At 41.4% G+C, this 18,928-nt stretch overlaps 1 pseudogene; it reads left to right on the top strand.

The window, feature by feature from the left end:
• LOC100349010 (L-lactate dehydrogenase B chain-like) overlaps window positions 1-17,020 on the top strand; it is a 105,545-nt pseudogene extending 88,525 nt beyond the window's left edge.
• The last annotated feature ends 1,908 nt before the right edge of the window (window positions 17,021-18,928 follow it).

Below are 18,928 nucleotides of genomic sequence, written 5' to 3'. Positions count from 1 at the left end.
GTTTGGATACACCATGAAATACTGGAAAATGTCACTAGTCTTATTCTGGATAATTAATAAATAAATGTTGTCAAGTAACTGCTAAAGGAATAATGGATAAACTCGAATTAATGACGCAAATGAATTGCTAATCAACATGAGGAGAGTACCTATCCTATTAAATCTTGGGTAGCTATGATTGTATCCAGAATTCCATTTCTTTAGTTCCACTGAGCAAACTGATATACGGAGAAAATGTGCAAGAGTCAGTAATGTGATCTCAGTGCATGATCTTCTTGATCTTCCTTTCTTTGAGGCCACTAAGATGTAAGAGCCCACGCTACCTGCATTAATTCACTACTCTTCACCCATAGCAGCAGCTTCTGATGTCAGTCACTGCATATCCATCCAGAGAGACATGGGGGAGTGTGTAGGAGAAGGTCAGTTAGGAGAAGAGGGACTACTGTGCTTCCAGCTCCATTCAAGAGCAGGTTACAATTGCTCAATTGTTCAGAGTGAAATGAGCATAAGCCACAGCTCAAAAATCCCCCTACACAGAATACCTTACCTACATTAGCAGAAAGTATGCTTGTTTTTATGGCTGACTGGCTGTAGGGCTGCTATCTGTCAGTTAGGTTATGAAAAATCATTCTCCCTGGGGTATCATATGCAGTGCAGTTGCTCTCTGTCACAGGAATGGTACCGCCTATGCTCTCAGACAAAGGGAAATCTGGAAACATGAAAACACTGGCCTATTCTTGACCTTAACCTCCATGAGCTTGTGGAAATGCAGTGTAGAGTGAGGAAGCAACCCTAAGCTTAGGTAAAGTGTGAGTAGTGAGCCAGTATAACAACATAAGGATTTTTATTGCTTAGATTATTAGAAAACACAATTCTGTTGGAGCTTGATTCGTTTATAAATTTCCATGTCAGACAGCTGAGCAGAGCTGGTGAGCTATCAGGTGGTCTCCCTTTAATACACACACACATATATAAAGCAGAGTTACTCAGTTACCAAAGACAAAATTTCTCCTAAATCTCTAATGCAGTAGAGCCCTGCTAAGATTTTCAGGTCTTGATGAATTTCGTTAACACACCAAGTCAATAGCTATTCAGTTTAGACAGTCCCCGGGACAACAAGAGCCACTACAGGTACAGAGCAGGGCTCTGGTGCTTTTGTTATTTATCAAGTGGGGATGATGATGATAATGCACCAGCCTCACAAATATTTAATAAAAGTAGTGACCATTGAAAGATTTTTAGGGACATAGTAGGTGCTTTATAAGCATTAGTTATTCTTAAATTTGTTTTTAAATATTAAGCGAAGAAAAAAAGTTGAAAGAAATGGTAGGTTCTATGATCTTCTAGAGGATAAAAAGTGACTTTTGAACAGAAGAATAAAACAAAAATCATTGGGAGTATAAATAATGACACCCAATACTGTTGTGATAATAGATTATATACAAAAAGAGGAGCTGCCTTTGTGCTATTGCAATTAAGTTAAGAATGGTTTTCATGAATGTTTAAACATTTCTGACAATGACCAATAAACCATTAAAATTTTTAAACCTAAGATAATTTTATTTATTTATCAATTCTCGTGTTAATGTGGTATTAATACAAAGAAAACTGATTCTATGTAGTTCACAGATACAATTCTAAGAATACAATGATACTTCCCTTCTTCCCTCTCTCCCTCTTTCCATTATCCTTTCTTTCCTCCTTCCTTCCTCCTCTCTTTCTTTATTCCTTTCTTTCAGTTTTTGAGATAACATATTTTTAATTTTCATTATAGTCAAAGGCCTAATGTTCCACTAAATATAGTTCAGCAAGTAAAAGGTAAGAAGACCATAGTTCAGTGGGAATATAAGCAAAGGCTAGAAACAAAAATCAAATGAAAAAATTTCCATTTCACTCGGATACAGTAAATTTTGAAATAATCAGAGGTCATTAAAACTGTAGAAGTATATTGTTCTCAACCATTGGTTTGACAAAGTTACGAAACAAAGTTTGCAAATCTACATTTGTAGCAATGCTGTTACAAGTATTTCTTTTTGGTTTTGAATTAAGGAAAAGAGAAGACAAAAATCTTGGCAACAACAATAGAGATTACTATTATTTTTATTTTCAAATAATCCATTTATAAGCTTCTGCAAAGTGTATATATATATATATATATGTATGTATCAAACGTCTTATATAAAAATAGTTTTGGGGGTCACTGTTGTGGTGTAGCAGGTTAAATTGGTACCGACAGTACCAGCATCCCATATAGGCACTGGTTTATATCACTTCTGATCCCATTCTCTACTACTATGCCTAGAAAAGCAGTAGAGGACTTGACCAAGTGTTTGAGCCCCTATATGCATGTGGGAGACCTGGAAAAAGCTCCTGACTCCTAGCTCTGGCTTGGACCAGCCCCAGCTGCTGCAACCACTTAGGGGACGAATCAGCGGATTGAAGACCTCTCTCCTTCTGTCACTCCCCCTCTTTCAGTAATTCTGTCTTTCAAATAAATAAATAAATAAATAGATAAATAAATAAATCTCTAGAAATTATTTTGCTTACATATTCATAGCAAATCAAGCAGGTTGTCCATATAAATTATATTACTGCTTCCATATATATAGGCACATCAGAATAGCTATTCCAAACAAAAAGGATGAAAATAAATGTCTATTAAGTATGTTAAGATGCAGGGCCAGCATTGTGGCATAGTAGGTAAAGCACCACCTGTGATGCTGGCATCCTGTATAGGTGCCAGTTCACATCCTGCTGCTTCACTTCTGATCCAGCTCCCTGCTAAAGGCTTGGCGAAAGCAACAGAAGATGGTCTGAGTGTTTGGACTCTTGCCACCCACATGGGAGACCTGAATAAAGCTCCGGGGTCCTCGTATCATCCTGGTCCAGCACTAGCCATTGTGGCCATTTGAAGGGTGAACCAGCTGATGAAAAGAAAGTGTCTTTTTCAACCATGGGATAAATGTGCTGTAGGTATCAGTTAGGCCCATTTGCTCCATAATGTAGATTAGACCTGTTGTTTCTTTGTGATTTTTCCATTAATGAAAGTGGGGTGTTGAAGTCCCCCATTATTGTTGTATTGGAAACTATGTCTCCCTTCGGATCCATTAATATATTTTTAAGTAGCCAGGCAACCTGGCATTGGAAGTATACATGATTACTATAATCTCCTTGTCCTGTTGAATTGATCCCTTAATCATTACATCATGACCTTCTTTGTCTCTTTTATGTTAAAGTCTAGATTGTGTAAAAGTTTTTGTGCTAAAGTCTAGATTGTCTGATATCAGAAATGGCTACTCCTGTTCAATTTTGCTTTCCATTAGCATGGAATATATTTTTCCATCTTTTGACTTTCAATCTACATGTATCTTTGTTGGTGAAATGTGCTTCTTATAGGCAGCAAATATATGGGTCTTGTTTTATAATCCATTCAGCTAGTTTGCATATTTTAGTTATAGTATTTAGGCCATTTACATTCATGGTTATTGTTGATAAATAACAAGTTGGTCCTGCCATTTTTCTATAAATATTCCTATTGTTTCTTTTGGATTAACTTTGTACTTAACTAGAAGATTTTCTGCCTTCACATTCTTTCATAATCATGACTACCTTTCTCCACTTCTATGTGTAGCACACCATTAAGCATCATTTTTAAGGCTGGATGAGTGGTAACAAATTCTTTCAGTTTCTGTTTGGGAAGGTGTTTATTTCACTTTCATTTATAAATGAGGGCTTTTCTAGCTGAAGTATTCTGGATTGACCGTTTGTTTTTTTGTTTGTTTGTTTTGTTTTGTTTTGTTTTAGGAATTCTCTCCCAGCCTGCAGGGTTTCTGATGAGAAATTTGTTGTCAGATCCTTTTATCTGGTTATCTGGTTATCTGGTGTTTCTCCCGTGCACATTTTAGAATCTTTTCTTGATGTTTTTACTTTTGAAAGTTTGACTATAATGTGTTGTAGTGAAGATCTTTGCTGATCATCTCTATTAAGGGGGCTATGTTCTTCCTGTACTTGAATGTCCTTATCTTCCTCCAAATGAGTGTCATTTTCTGCTATTATTTCACTGAAATTAGTTTACCGAACTCCAAGACAAATGTTAGGTCATTTGATAGTATCTTCTAAGCCTTGAACACTATTTTCAGTTTTTCTAATTTTTTCTTTATGTTTTTGATCTGAGATATTTCCAAAGATTTGTCTTTAGCTTAGATATTCTTTTTTCTGCCTCATCAAGTCTGTGGTTAAATATTATCTTCTTTATTTGTAGTATTTCAGTTTGATTTCTCTTCAGTGTCTCTATCTTCCAGCAGAATTTTTCATCAATATAATCTATGGATTCCTTTAACCCATGTATTTGCTTCTCTGTGTTTTTGAGGGATATTATGATTATTCTTTTGAATTCCTTTTCAGACATTTCCTCAATCTTTCCATCATCACATTCTAATATTGAGGTGCTTTTGTGTTCCTTTTAGGGAGTCATGTTGTCTTTCTTGTTAATGTTCCTTGTATTTCTACATTTATTTTTATGGCATTTGTGGAAACATTTGTAGGTTTTCTCCTCTGATGGCTTTTTGGTGGCTTAATGGAGTATCTGCTGCTTTATTGCTATCTAGAGGTATATACTCACTTGAAAAAAATTATGTCTCCTCCTTCCTCTGGCTGCAGGTGTCAAAAGTTGTATCCTCGGCCGGCGCCGCGGCTCACTGGGCTAATCCTCCGCCTAGCGGCGCCGGCACACCGGGTTCTAGTCCCGGTCGGGGCGCCGGATTCTGTCCCGGTTGCCCCTCTTCCAGGCCAGCCCTCTGCTGTGGCCCGGGAGTGCAGTGGAGGATGGCCCAGGTGCTTGGGCCCTGCACCCCATGGGAGACCAGGAAAAGCACCTGGCTCCTGGCTCCTGCCATCGGATCAGCGCGGTGCGCCGGCCACATCGCGCTGGCCGCGGCGGCCATTGGAGGGTGAACCAACGGCAAAGGAAGACCTTTCTCTCTGTCTCTCTCTCTCTCACTGTCCACTCTGCCTGTCAAAAAAAAAAATAAATAAATAAAAAAATAAAAAAAAAATAAAAAAAAAAAATAAAAAAAAAAAAGTTGTATCCTCAATTGCTGCTGCATATTTGTACTCCCCAAGCTACTCCACAATGTCTCTCTGTAGAAATCCCAAAGCACACGTCTCTCCAACACTCCCCTGGGAATGTGCTTCCTCTGATTTTCTTCTGTAATCTTCCCATGATCAAAGTCCACATGTCATTTCCATATCCACACATTCTAGATCCCCTGTGACCTCAAATTCTAAGATCATCATGGTAACTGCAAGAGTCCATCAGCAAGTGGGGGAGACTCATCTCAACCTGGTAGAGAGAAATGCAAATGTCTTCCAGTTCATTATTTGGCAGATCATCAAAAACAGTCCTGAATGAATCATTTTTAAAAAATTTATTTGACGGAGGAGGCAAGATGGCGGAATAGGAAGGGAGCACACTGATAGTCCGGGGAGAGATAGTTTAATAAAAGTGGAGATACTGCAGGTTCAAGGAAGAGTAGGGGAGGAAACAGCAGAAGAAACTCTTCCGGAACGCGTGATTCACAGTGGACCTGCGTGGAGAGTGTGGGAGCCCACAGTTCGGGACACCAGCAGCAGACTCAACACACCAGCGCTGGAACGCGAGGTGAGCCGAACCTCAATAGCCCGAGACACCGGCAGGCAAGCGGAGAGAGGAGACTAGAGGGAACGACCCCCAGGGCAGGGAAAGTTCACCAGGCTAACTGGAAGAGAGAGAGAGAGAGAGAAAAAAAGGTGACTGGTACGGACACGGGTTTCTCTCTCTCCGCTCACCTCTCAAGGGCGAGCAAGACAAAGAGCAGGCACCATCTTGGACATACGTCATAAGCAGAGCGACCTCAGGTCTGCACCGGCCCTGAGCCTAGCAGAAAAACCTGACTCTGGGTGGGGCGAATTAACAGGAGATTAGGACCTAGTAAATTTGTGGTGCTACTGAACTGACACTGTGAAAAAAGAGACGGTGGGGGAGAGAACTCACAGAATTCACGTGAGTACTCTCCAGAGACGCTACAATTCCGTAACTTTGGCAACCCAGTGGGAGACTGAAGGAGAATTTGAGCCCACTCTGAGGGCAGAACAAATTCCCTGTGTGGTCCTTGGGAAAGAGCTTCCGATCTCTGGCTCCTGTGGGTATATCATTTGCCTGCTGACTACCTCCAACTTCGTTCAGCTGTGCGGAATTGCTTCCCTTTTGAATCAAAAAAAGAAAGAAAGAGAGAGAGAGAGATCTATCACGACTAACCTGGGAGTATCACCTTTGGCACACCAAAAAGGGCTCTCAGGCCACACCTATCTCAAGCCTCTAAGGCTCCATCAAAAACAGACAGTCCACTTAATCTAGAGTCATAGTATAACAAGAAAAAGCACCACAGTAAAGAAACCAAATATCTCCAATATGCCAAATAACAAACGCAAAAACCGAGATAATAAAAACAAGGAAGTCACCATGACGCCCCCAAATGAAAAAGACCCCCCAATTCAAGATTATGAAGATGATGAGATAGAAGAAATGCAAGAAGCAGATCTCAAAAAATTGATAAGAACATTAAGAAGTTCTCAAAAACAAATTCTTGAACTACAGAAATCCTTAATGGACAAGATAGAAAATCTCTCTCGTGAAAATGAAATATTAAGGAGGAATCAAAATGAAACAAAACAACTAGTACAATAGGAAACTGTGATAGTGACGAGAAATCATAATGAAGTGAAGAATTCAATAGATCAAATGAAAAACACAATAGAGAACCTTAAAAACAGAATGGGTGAAGCAGAAGAGAGAATATCGGACTTAGAAGACAGAGAACAGGAAAGGATACAGTCAGACTAAAGAAAAGAAGAGGAAATTAGAAATCTAAAACATATTGTCAGGAATCTTCAGGATACTATTAAAAAACCCAACATTCGGGTTCTAGGAGTTCCTGAAGGCATGGAGAGGGAGAAAGGATTAGAAGGCCTTTTTAGTGAGATATTAGCAGAAAATTTCCCAGGTTTGGAGAAGGACAGAGACATACTAGTACAGGAAGCTCACAGAACCCCTAATAAACACGACCAAAAGATCCTCACCATGACACGTTGTAATTAAACTCTCCACAGTGAAACATAAAGAAAAGATCCTAAAATGTGCAAGAGAGAAACGTCAGATTACTCTCAGAGGATCTCCAATCAGACTCACAGCTGACTTCTCATCAGAAACCCTACAAGCTAGGAGGGAATGGCGAGATATAGCCCAGGTACTAAGAGAGAAAAACTGCCAGCCCAGAATATTATATCCTGCAAAGCTATCATTTGTGAATGAAGGTGAAATAAAGACTTTTCATAGCAAACAGAAATTGAAAGAATTTGTTGCCACTCGTCCAGCCCTGCAAAAGATGCTTAAAGATGTGTTACACACAGAAACACAGAAACACGGTCATCAATGTGAAAGAAGGTAAAGGAAGCAAACCTCACAGCATAAGATCACAGGGAATTCAAAGCATATATTAGAACTTATCTTTGGCAAATGGCAGGGCAAAGTTACCACTTATCATTAGTCACATTGAACGTGAATGGCCTGAACTGTCCAGTTAAAAGACACCGTTTGGCTGATTGGGTTAAGGAACAAAACCCATCTATTTGCTGCTTACAAGAAACGCATCTTTCCAACAAAGATCCATACAGACTGAAAGTGAAAGACTGGAAAAAGGTATACCATGCCAACAGAAATGAAAAAAGAGAGGGCGTAGCCATCTTAATATCGGACAACATAAACTTTACCACAAAAACTGTTAAGAGTGACAAAGAGGGACACTATATAATGATTAAGGGATCAATTCAATAAGAAGATATAACAATTATCAATGTATATGCACCTAACTACAGGGCACCAGTTTATCTAAAAGATTTGTTAACGGACTTAAAGGGAGACTTAGACCCCAATAAAACAGTACTGGTGGACTTCAATACTCCACTCTCAGAAATAAATCAACAGGACAGAAGATCAACAAGGATATAGTAGATTTAAACGACACTATAGCCCAAAAGGATCTAACAGATATATACAGAACTTTCCATCCTACAGCTAAAGATTTTACATTCTTCTCAGCAGTACATGGAACCTTCTCTAGGACTGACCACATACTAGGCCATAAAGCAAGTCTCAGCAAATTCAAAAGAATTAGAATCATACCATGCAGCTTCTCAGACCATAAAGGAATGAAGTTGGAAATTAGCAACTCAGGAATCCCTAGAGCATACACAAACACATGGAGATTGAACAACATGCTCCTGAATGAACAATGGGTCATAGAAGAAATCAAAAGAGAAATCAAAAATTTTCTGGAAGTAAATGAGGATAACAGCACAACATACCAAAACTTATGGGACGCAGCAAAAGCAGTGTTAAGAGGAAAGTTTATATCAATAGGTGCCTACATCAAGAAATTGGAAAGGCACCAAGTAGATGAGCTTTCAATTCACCTCAAGGATCTAGAAAACCTACAGCAAACTAGACCCAAATCTAGTAGGAGAAGAGAAATAATTAAAATCAGAGAAGAAATTAACAGGATTGAATAAAAAAAAATTACAAAAAATCAGCCAAATGAGGAGCTGGTTTTTTGAAAAAATAAACAAAATTGACACCCCATTGGCCCAACTAACTAAAAAAAGAAGAGAAAAGACCCAAATCATTAAAATCAGAGATGAAAAAGGAAACGTAACCACAGACACCACAGAAATAAAAAGAATCATCAGAAATTACTACAGGGACTTGTATGCCAGCAAACAGGGAAACCTATCAGAAATGGATAGATTCCTGGACATATGCAACCTACCTAAATTGAACCAGGAAGACATCGAAAACCTAAACAGACCCATAACTGAGACAGAAATTGAAACAGTAATAAAGGCCCTCCCAACAAAGAAAAGCCCAGGACCAGGTGGATTCACTGCTGAATTCTACCAGACGTTTAAAGAAGAACTGACTCCAAGTCTTCTCAAACTATTCAGAACAATCGAAGAAGAGGGAATCCTCCCAAATTCTTTCTATGAAGCCAGCATCACCTAAATTCCTAAGCCGGAAAAAGATGCAGCATTGAAAGAGAATTACAGACCAATATCCCTGATGAACATAGATGCAAAAATCCTCAATAAAATTCTCGCCAATAGAATGCAACAACACATCAGAAAGATCATCCACCCAGACCAAGTGGGATTTATCCCTGGTATGCAGGGATGGTTTAATGTGTGCAAGACAATCAATGTGATACACCACATTAACAGACTGCAGAAGAAAAACCATATGATTATCTCAATAGATGCCGAGAAAGCATTTGATAAAATACAACACCCGTTCATGATGAAAGCTCTAAGCAAACTGGGTTTGGAAGGAACATTCCTCAATACAATCAAAGCAATCTATGAAAAACCCACAGCCAACATCCTATTGAATGGGGAAAAGTTGGAAGCATTTCCACTGAGATCTGGTTCCAGACAGGGATGCCCACTCTCACCACTGCTATTCAATATAGTTCTGGAAGTTCTAGCCAGAGCTATTAGGCAAGAAAAAGAAATTAAAGGGATACAAATTGGGAAGGAAGAACTCAAACTATCCCTCTTTGCAGATTACATGATTCTATATTTAGGGGACCCAAAGAACTCTACTAAGAGACTATTGGAACTCATAGAAGATTTTGGCAAAGTAGCAGGGTATAAAATCAATGCACAAAAATCAACAGCCTTTGTATACACAGACAATGCCATGGCTGAGGAAGAACTTCTAAGATCAATCCCATTCACAATAGCTACAAAAACAATCAAATACCTTGGAATAAACTTAACCAAGGACGTTAAAGATCTCTATGATGAAAATTACAAAACCTTAAAGATAGAAATAGAAGAGGATAACAAGAAATGGAAAAATCTTCCATGCTCATGGATTGGAAGAATCAATATCATCAAAATGTCCATTCTCCAAAAAGCAATTTATAGATTCAATGCAATCCCAATCAAGATCCCGAAGACCTTCTTCTCAGATCTGGAAAAAATGGTGCTAAAATTTATATGGAGGCACAAGAGACCTCGAATAGCTAAAGCAATCTTGTACAACAAAAACAAAGCTGGAGGCATCACAATACCAGATTTCAGGACATACTACAGGGCAGTTGTAATCAAAACAGCATGGTACTGGTACAGAAACAAATGGATAGATCAATGGAACAGAATTGAAACACCAGAAATCAACCCAAACATCTACAGCCAACTTATATTTGATCAAGGATCTAAAACCAATTCCTGGAGCAAGGACAGTCTATTCAATAAATGGTGCTGGGAAAATTGGATTTCCACATGCAGAAGCATGAAGCAAGACCCCTACCTTACACCTTACACAAAAATCCACTCAACGTGGATTAAAGACCTAAATCTACGACCTGACACCATCAAGTTATTAGAGAACATTAGAGAAACCCTTCAAGATATTGGCACAGGCAAAGAATTTCTGGAAAAGACCCGGGAGGCACAGGCAGTCAAAGCCAAAATCAACTATTGGGATTGCATCAAATTGAGAAGTTTCTGTACTGCAAAAGAAACAGTCAGGAGAGTGAAGAGACAACCGACAGAATGGGAAAAAATATTTGCAAACTATGCAACAGATAAAGGGTTAATAACCAGAATCTACAAAGAGATCAAGAAACTCCACAAAAACAAAACCAACAACCCACTTAAGAGATGGGCCAAGGACTTCAATAGACATTTTTCAAAAGAGGAAATCCAAATGGCCAACAGGCACATGAAAAAATGTTCAAGGTCACTAGCAATCAGGGAAATGCAAATCAAAACCACAATGAGGTTTCACCTCACCCCGGTTAGAATGACTCACATACAGAAATCTACCAACAACAGATGCTGGCGAGGATGTGGGGAAAAAGGGACACTAACCCACTGTTGGTGGGAATGCAAACTGGTCAAGCCACTATGGAAGTCAGTCTGGAGATTCCTCAGAAACCTGAAGATAACCCTACCGTTCGACCCAGCCATCCCACTCCTTGGGATTTACCCAAAGGAATTTAAATTGGCAAACAAAAAAGCGGTCTGCACCCTAATGTTTATTGCAGCTCAATTCACAATAGCTAAGACCTGGAACCAACCTAAATGCCCATCAACGGTAGACTGGATAAAGAAATTATGGGATATGTACTCTTTAGAATACTATACCACAGTAAGAAACAATGAAATCCAGTCATTTGCAACAAAATGGAGGAATCTGGGACACATCATGCTGAGTGAAATAAGGCAGTCCCAAAGGGACAAATATCATATGTTCACCCTGATCGGTGACAACTGACTGAACACCAAAAAGGAAACCTGTTGAAGTGAAATGGACACTATGGGAAATGGTGACTGGATCAGCATAGCCCTGACTGTTAATGAACAACTTAATACATTATCCCTCTTAGTAGTTTTTTTTGTCTGTTCTACTTAATATGACTGGTTTAATTCTGTAATTAATACACTGTTATTCTTAAGTGTTGAAATTTAACTGAAATGTGATCCCTGTTAAACATAAGAGTGGGAATAAGAGAGGGAAGAGATGTACAATTTGGGACATGCTCAAGCTGACTTGCCCCAAATGGTAGAGTTAGAAACATACCAGGGGACTCCAATTTAATCCCATCAAGGTGGCATGTACCAATGATATCTCACTAGTCCAATTGATCAATTTCAGTTCACAATTGATCATAATGAAAGGACTAAGAGTCAAAGGGAGCACATAAACAAGTCTAGTACCTGCTAACGCTAACCGATAGAATAAATAAAGGAGAGAGTGATCCAACATGGGAAGTGAGATACTCAGCAGACTCATAGAATGGTGGATGTCCTAAACAGCACTCTGGCCTCAGAATCAGCCCTAAAGGCATTCAGATCTGGCTGAAAAGCCCATGAGAGTATTTCAGGCATGGAATGCCAAGACACTACGGTAAAAAAAAAATACTAAATGAAAGATCTCTGTGAGTGTGATCCCAGTGGAAAGAACAGGTCTTCAAAGAAGGAGGTACCTTTCTCTGAAGGGAGGAGAGAACCTCCACTTTGACTATGACCTTGTCTAAACAAGATAAGAGTTGGAGAACTCAAGGGGCTTCCATAGCCTTGGAAACTCATGACTGGTGCATAGGGAGATTACTGATGCCATAAACATGAGTGTCAATTTGTAAAGTCAACAACAGGAGTCACTGTGCACTTACTCCTCATGTAGGATCTCTGCCCTTAATGTGTTGTACATTGAGGCTTAATGCTATAACGAGTACTCAAACTGTATATTTCACTTTGTGTTTCTATGGGGGTGCAAACTGTTGAAATCTTTACTTAATGTATACTAAACTGATCTTCTCTTAAAAAAAAAAGAAGAAGAAATTATCAATTCCCAACTTGACTCTCACTGGGATTAAACATGACAATAGGTCTGATCTGATTTCATCAGCATTTAAAAAATCATCTATTATTTCTCACTTTATGTTTCTGTGTGGGAGCAAACTGTTGAAATCTTTACTTAATGTATGCTAAACTGATCTTCTGTATATAAAGAGAATCGAAAATGATTCCTCATGTGAATGGAAGGGGAGAGGGAATGGGAAAGGGGAGGGTTGCGGGTGGGAGGGACTGTCGCTCCCCCTCTTCGTGGAGGAACGACACAGGACCCTGCGCTGTTCTTTCGTCTGCTCGGCCCTCCCCGGGTTTGCTGCTGGTTCTTCCCGGGTTGGCTACTATCCCTTCCACCTCCGTGGAAGGGCAGTTCCCCCCGGCCACATTCCCCACTTCCGCAGGGGAGCGGCACACCGCCGGCCGGCTCTCTCGGGGGCTGCACAGGCGTTCCTTCAGATGTTCCCCTTAGATGTTCCTGATGCATGCCGTCTCTCTCCTCCTTTATAGTCCTCCTCCGCCAATCCCAACTCGGCTGCCCACACGCCGAGTACGCTGCTCTCCTCCAATCAGGAGCAAGTCCTACAGTTTATTAGTTGAACTGGAGGCAGCTGTGCGGAAGCTGTTTACTTCTCTCCCAGCGCCATATTGTGGGAGAGCAGATGCATAGAATAAGTCCTAATTCGAGTAACTTAGTCTAGTCCGGATTGCTCCCCACAGATCCCCCTTTCTTTTTATTTTTTAGCGTTGATACGCGCCTGTCTTCGGTGTCCCGCGGCACACACTCTGCTCTACTTGCTAGAGTTGCCACAGGCTCTTACAAGTCCTATCAGGCAAACCGAATCCGGGTCCTCTCTTCGCCATGTTGTGAGGAGGTTTTTAGGCGCTGATGCGTGCCTGTGTTCGGTGCCCTGCAGCGCATGCTCTGCTCTGCTAGAACTGCCTGCAGGTGTTTACAAAACCTATCAGGCAAACCGAATCCAAGCCTTCTCATTGCCGTATTGTGGGGGAGACTTATTAGTGTTGGTTTGTGCCTATCTTCGGTGACCTGCAGCTCATACTCTGGTCGAGCTGCTTGCTGGCGCTTACCGCCTTAATTAGGCAGACCGAATCCAAGCCTCCTAATGGTTGTATTGTGGGGAAGCCTTACTGATGTTAATTCGTGCCCGTCTTCGGTGACCTGCGGCGCACAAGCTGCTAGCCGCCCAGGTGCTCATCGCCTCACTAATCGGGCAGACCGAATCCAAGCCTTCTAATTGCCATGTTGAGGGGAGGCCTTATTTTTCTCTATTTCTCTATCTCCGGGCATTCCTATTTCTCCCATTTTACTTCTATCTTCCAGCATTCCTATTTTTCTCATCTTACTTCTAAACTTCTGTTTCTCTTATCCCCGCAGCTTCCCGGCACCTCGCCCCGCCGGCGGGTTCCCGGCTCTGCGCCGCTTCAGCCCGCGCGCCTCTCTCATCTGCGCAGCTTCCCGGCTTTGCGGGGCTCGGTTTCGCGCGCTCCGCGGTCTCCACGCTTAACCCTTTCGCGTCTGAACCACGGCCTACGCCAGCCCCGTTCCCTATCTATTCACGCCCCGTGCTCTCTCTGCACGCGGCGGCTTCCGCGAGTAACACAGCGTAGCTTAACGTGTCCGCCACTAGCATTCAATCTAAGTTCCCCGGGCTAGCCTGGCGAATTCAACCCAGCGTACGTCTCCGCCCCACGGTTTGGCTTCCCGTCCTTTGCTCCCCGGGCTATTCAGACGGATCCCAACCAGGCTCACGTTTCAGCTTCTGGTTTCAACTTTTCGCCCCCTATTCCCGGGCTAACTTGAGAATCCCAAAGTGGCTTTCGTATCCGCCTCGGCCTGCCCCCCACGGCTTCAATTTCCCTAACACTTTTCTCTACCCGGTATGTTTCCCCAAGCTTTCCTCCAACAATATTCCTCCCTCATTTCTCCTGGCCTCTCCCCACAGTCCGCGTCCGAGTCTGTTTGTTCTAGCTTTCACTTTCGCTTTCGCCCTTAGAGATTTCTCCCAGCTTCCCCCCGTAGTCCATATACGAGTCTATGCCTAGGCTTTCAACAGCTTCTTCCGGCACCTCTTTTCGTCCGGCTTTTCCCTAGGCTGTTTGCTAGTCTCTCTCTCTGGTAATTTCCCAGTTCTTCCCGTTTCTTCCCTCCTAAGTTTGCTATCCATTCTAGGTTTCCTATCCGAGTTAGGTTTCCTATCCGAGTCACGGCACCATTATGTCGCTCCCCCTCTTCGTGGAGGAACGACACAGGACCCTGCGCTGTTCTTTCGTCTGCTCGGCCCTCCCCGGGTTTGCTGCTGGTTCTTCCCGGGTTGGCTACTATCCCTTCCACCTCCGTGGAAGGGCAGTTCCCCCTGGCCACATTCCCCACTTCCGCAGGGGAGCGGCACACCGCCGGCCGGCTCTCTCGGGGGCTGCACAGGCGTTCCTTCAGATGTTCCCCTTAGATGTTCCTGATGCATGCCGTCTCTCTCCTCCTTTATAGTCCTCCTCCGCCAATCCCAACTCGGCTGCCCACACGCCGAGTACGCTGCTCTCCTCCAATCAGGAGCAAGTCCTACAGTTTATTAGTTGAACTGGAGGCAGCTGTGCGGAAGCTGTTTACTTCTCTCCCAGCGCCATATTGTGGGAGAGCAGATGCATAGAATAAGTCCTAATTCGAGTAACTTAGTCTAGTCCGGATTGCTCCCCACAAGGGACGTTATGGGGGGGGAAGCCATTGTAATCCACAAGCCATACTTTGGAAATTTATATTCATTAAATAAAAGTTAAAAAAATTTATTTGACAGATAGAGTTGGACAGTGAGAGAGAGAGACAGAGAGAATGGTGTTCCTTCTGTCGGTTCACCCACAAAATGGCAGCAACGGCTGGAGCTACACTGATCCAAATCCAGGAGCTAGGTGCTTCTTTCTGGTCTACCACATGGGTGCAGGCACCCAAGCACTTGGGCCACCCTCTACTGCCTTCCCCGGGCCAGAGCAGAGAGCTGGACTGGAATAGAAACAACCGGGACTAGAACCAGGGACCTATATGGGAAGATTAACTAAGTGAGCCATGGCGCCAGCCCCTGACTGAATCATAACTATGATTTCCAACCCAATTAAATAGGTAATCTGGAAATTAAGTGGACTTCCCAAGCATTGTGTTATTAGAAGTGAGTATAATCTGGATTCTGCTAGATTTTGCTATCTCATGTCTGAAAACTTGACATTCTTCACAGCAGCTGCCATGCCTAGATTTTTGGAGAACACAGTGACTCAAGTGTGGATGTCTGGAGTAGAGTGAATGTGACAGGTGTTTCTCTCCTGAAACTGCTTCCAGATATAGGAATGGACAATGATAATGAAAACTGGAAAGAGGTACAGAACATGGCGATGGAAAGTGCCTATGAAGTCATCAAGCTAAAAGCGTGCATCAACTGGTTTAAATGAATATGTTGAAAAATGGCAGATGTCCTAAACAGCACTCTGGCCTCAGAATCATCCCTTAAGGCATGCGGATCTGGCTGAAAAGCCCATGAGAGCATTTCAGGCATGGAAAGTCAAGACACTCTGGAAAAAAAAAATTACCTAAATGAAAGATTTCCGGGAGTGAGATCCCAGTGGAAAGAACAGGTCATCAAAGAAGGAGGTACCTTTCTCTGAAGGGAGGAGAGAACTTCCACTCTGACTACGACCTTGTCTAAATGTGATCAGAGTCAGTGAACTCAAAAGGCTTCCATAGCCTTGGTAACTCATGACAAGAGCCTAGGGTGATTACTGATGCCATAAACAAGTGTGCCAATTTGTTAAGTCAACAACAGGAGTCACTGTGCACTTACTCCTCATGTAGGATCTCTGTCCTTAATATGCTGTACATTGTGATTTAATGCTATAACTAGTACTCAAACAGTATATTTCACTTTGTGTTTCTATGGGGGTGCAAACTGTTGAAATCTTTACTTAATATATGCTAAACTGATCTTCTGTATATAAAGATAATTGAAAATGAATCTTGATGTGAATGGAAGGGGAGAGGGAGTGGGAAAGTGGAGGGTTGCGGGTGGGAGGGAAGTTATTGGGGGGGGAGCCATTGTAATCCATATTCTGTACTTTGGAAATTTATATTCATTAAATGAAAGTTAAAAAAAAAGAAAAATCTCTCCAGGGTTCATCCAGTGTCAACAATGGTGAATGGAATGCATGGCATTGAGAATGAAGTCTTCTTGATTTCTTCCATGTTGTCATCAACACCCAGGGATTAACCAGTTTCATCAACCAGAAGCTGAAGATCAATGAGGTGGTTCAGCTCAAGAAAAGTACAGCTTCCCATCCAGCTCCCTGCTATTGCACGTGGGAAAGCAGTGAAAGGTGGCTCAAGTGCTTGGGTCCCTGCACCCACATGAGAGACCTGGAAGCAGCTCAGGGCTGTTGGCTTTGGCTTGATACAGTTCTGGCCATTGTGCCATTTGAGGAGTGAGCTAGCACGTAAAAAATAAATTTGTAATTAAAAAAAGAAAGATAGAAAGGTACAGACACCTTGTGGGACTACCAGAAGGACACAAAAGGTATATGAATCCTGAGTCCTAGGCTGGGGAAACTTAAACCTATAATGTGATTAGTCCTGAGCCCATAGTTTTCATCCATGTATGTGGAGCACAGATTGCTTTTCTCTTTCTTAATAACTGAATTTCAGGCTCAGACTTAAAGCATAGCCCAGTTTAATGCTTGCAAAATGAGCTCTTAAATTAACCAGTGTAGAGAGGAAAATATAATTCTTAACTCAGTAAACCATTTTCATCTCGATCACAAGGTTCTGGTTAACATTTCCATGTGAATTCAAGTTAAACATGGTATACTGGATGCATCCAATGATCTCTGCTAATTCCCTGAACTCCATTAAGGAAGCAGTTAAGGAATAATACAGGTAAAGAGGTACCTGTTCAAACATTATGACAGAAGATACAGAAGTGGAAGGCATATATCAATCAAATTTTGGGAGATGGAAGGAAAGCAGATGAACAGATAGTGACAACTTAGAACAGAAAAACACAACCCTATGCTTGCAAAGGGAAAAGTCAATAAGACTTACAGGAGGAATTGGGGGCATTGTTATTTTCAAAGCCAAAGGTGAGAGATAAAGGTTCAGTAATCCTTTTCTTGCAACTTCTAAGTCCAAAATTTCTGAAAACTAAGAAAACTTTTAAAACTCACTTTGTAGCAAAATTTGACACTAGACAAATTACTTTGCTGTCAAATACGATCTAAAATAGGTAAAGCTAATTATAATCTTTATGCATCCATCCTAGTGAGAATATTCATGTTCCACTTCAGAACATTCAATGTGTTTAAGAAGGCTGCTACAGATCTCATAAGGTAATATATCAGTTGTGTACCATATCATTTTATAAAATATGAAATCTGAATCATTAAACATATCTGGGTCCAAGGGTTTCAGCTAAGAGATTGTAGAACTGCTTAATGAGCTATTTCTGGTGCAAGATTCCTCCCCTACTGTTCTCCATCACAGCAGGAAGTGATATTTACTCTCTGGAGGAATTAAATCTGAGAGTTTCTACTTTCTGTAGACATTGTACTCTAAAGCCTAACAGAAGGTACCATTTTGGAACAGGGAGAGTAAGTGAAAGTTTACAGGGGGAAGACTGTGGAATCCCTGCCGATCCCAGTGCCCCTGCTTGGCTCACAGAGAAGATCAGGAAGGTTGATACTCCTGGGAGCAATATTAGAGACTGGAGGGCTTTTCACCCAAGCTAGCCAAAAATAACAGACCTATCCATTTGACGCTTGAGGATTCCTGTGAAAACAGTGGGCACTCCATCTGTTCACCCTACAGAGATGTTTCACCCATGTGTACAGATCTTTAAATCAGACTGAGTGGAAGTCAGGGATCATTAGCCGTTTGAAGACATGAAAGGCTAAATAAAACCAGTGGGAAAAAGAACTCTGAGTAAAACTTTCCCAACACTGTAATTAATAATCTTAGAAAGATAAAAGATTACAGCCATAAAATGGGAACAGAAATTTTATCTTTAAAAAAATCTTCACAAAATAGATAGCACAAGGAGATTAAGAATATTTGTTTCTACCAATATATTAGATTTTAAAACTTGGGGGAATAACTGCCAGAAAACAGAAAAAAGACAAACGAGGAATGAGAAAGACACACCCACACCAGGCCACACATTAGTGAAGTCTCAGAACATTGTGAGCATCCTAAAATTTCTAATAACTCCCAGGGATAACAAGCACACGGAAGAAATCAAAGCGATACTGAGCTCAGCAGCATCAGTAGCCAGGGAAGATAATTGATCTGTCTTGAAATCTCGGAGGAAAAATTAATTTCAGACTACACTTGTATATCCACTTAATGCATTAATTTGAATAAGGTAGACATATAACCTTTAAAAAATACTACCTTCCAGTTATTGTATAAGCTATTTGGAGGATATGTTACAAGAAAACC

This window comes from Oryctolagus cuniculus, chromosome 8, assembly GCF_051225735.1.
Source record: "Oryctolagus cuniculus isolate XC-2025 breed Fujian yellow rabbit chromosome 8, ASM5122573v1, whole genome shotgun sequence".
NCBI lineage: Eukaryota > Metazoa > Chordata > Mammalia > Lagomorpha > Leporidae > Oryctolagus > Oryctolagus cuniculus.
Note: the sequence above shows the minus strand (reverse complement) of the source record. Positions and strands in the feature narration are given on the sequence as shown.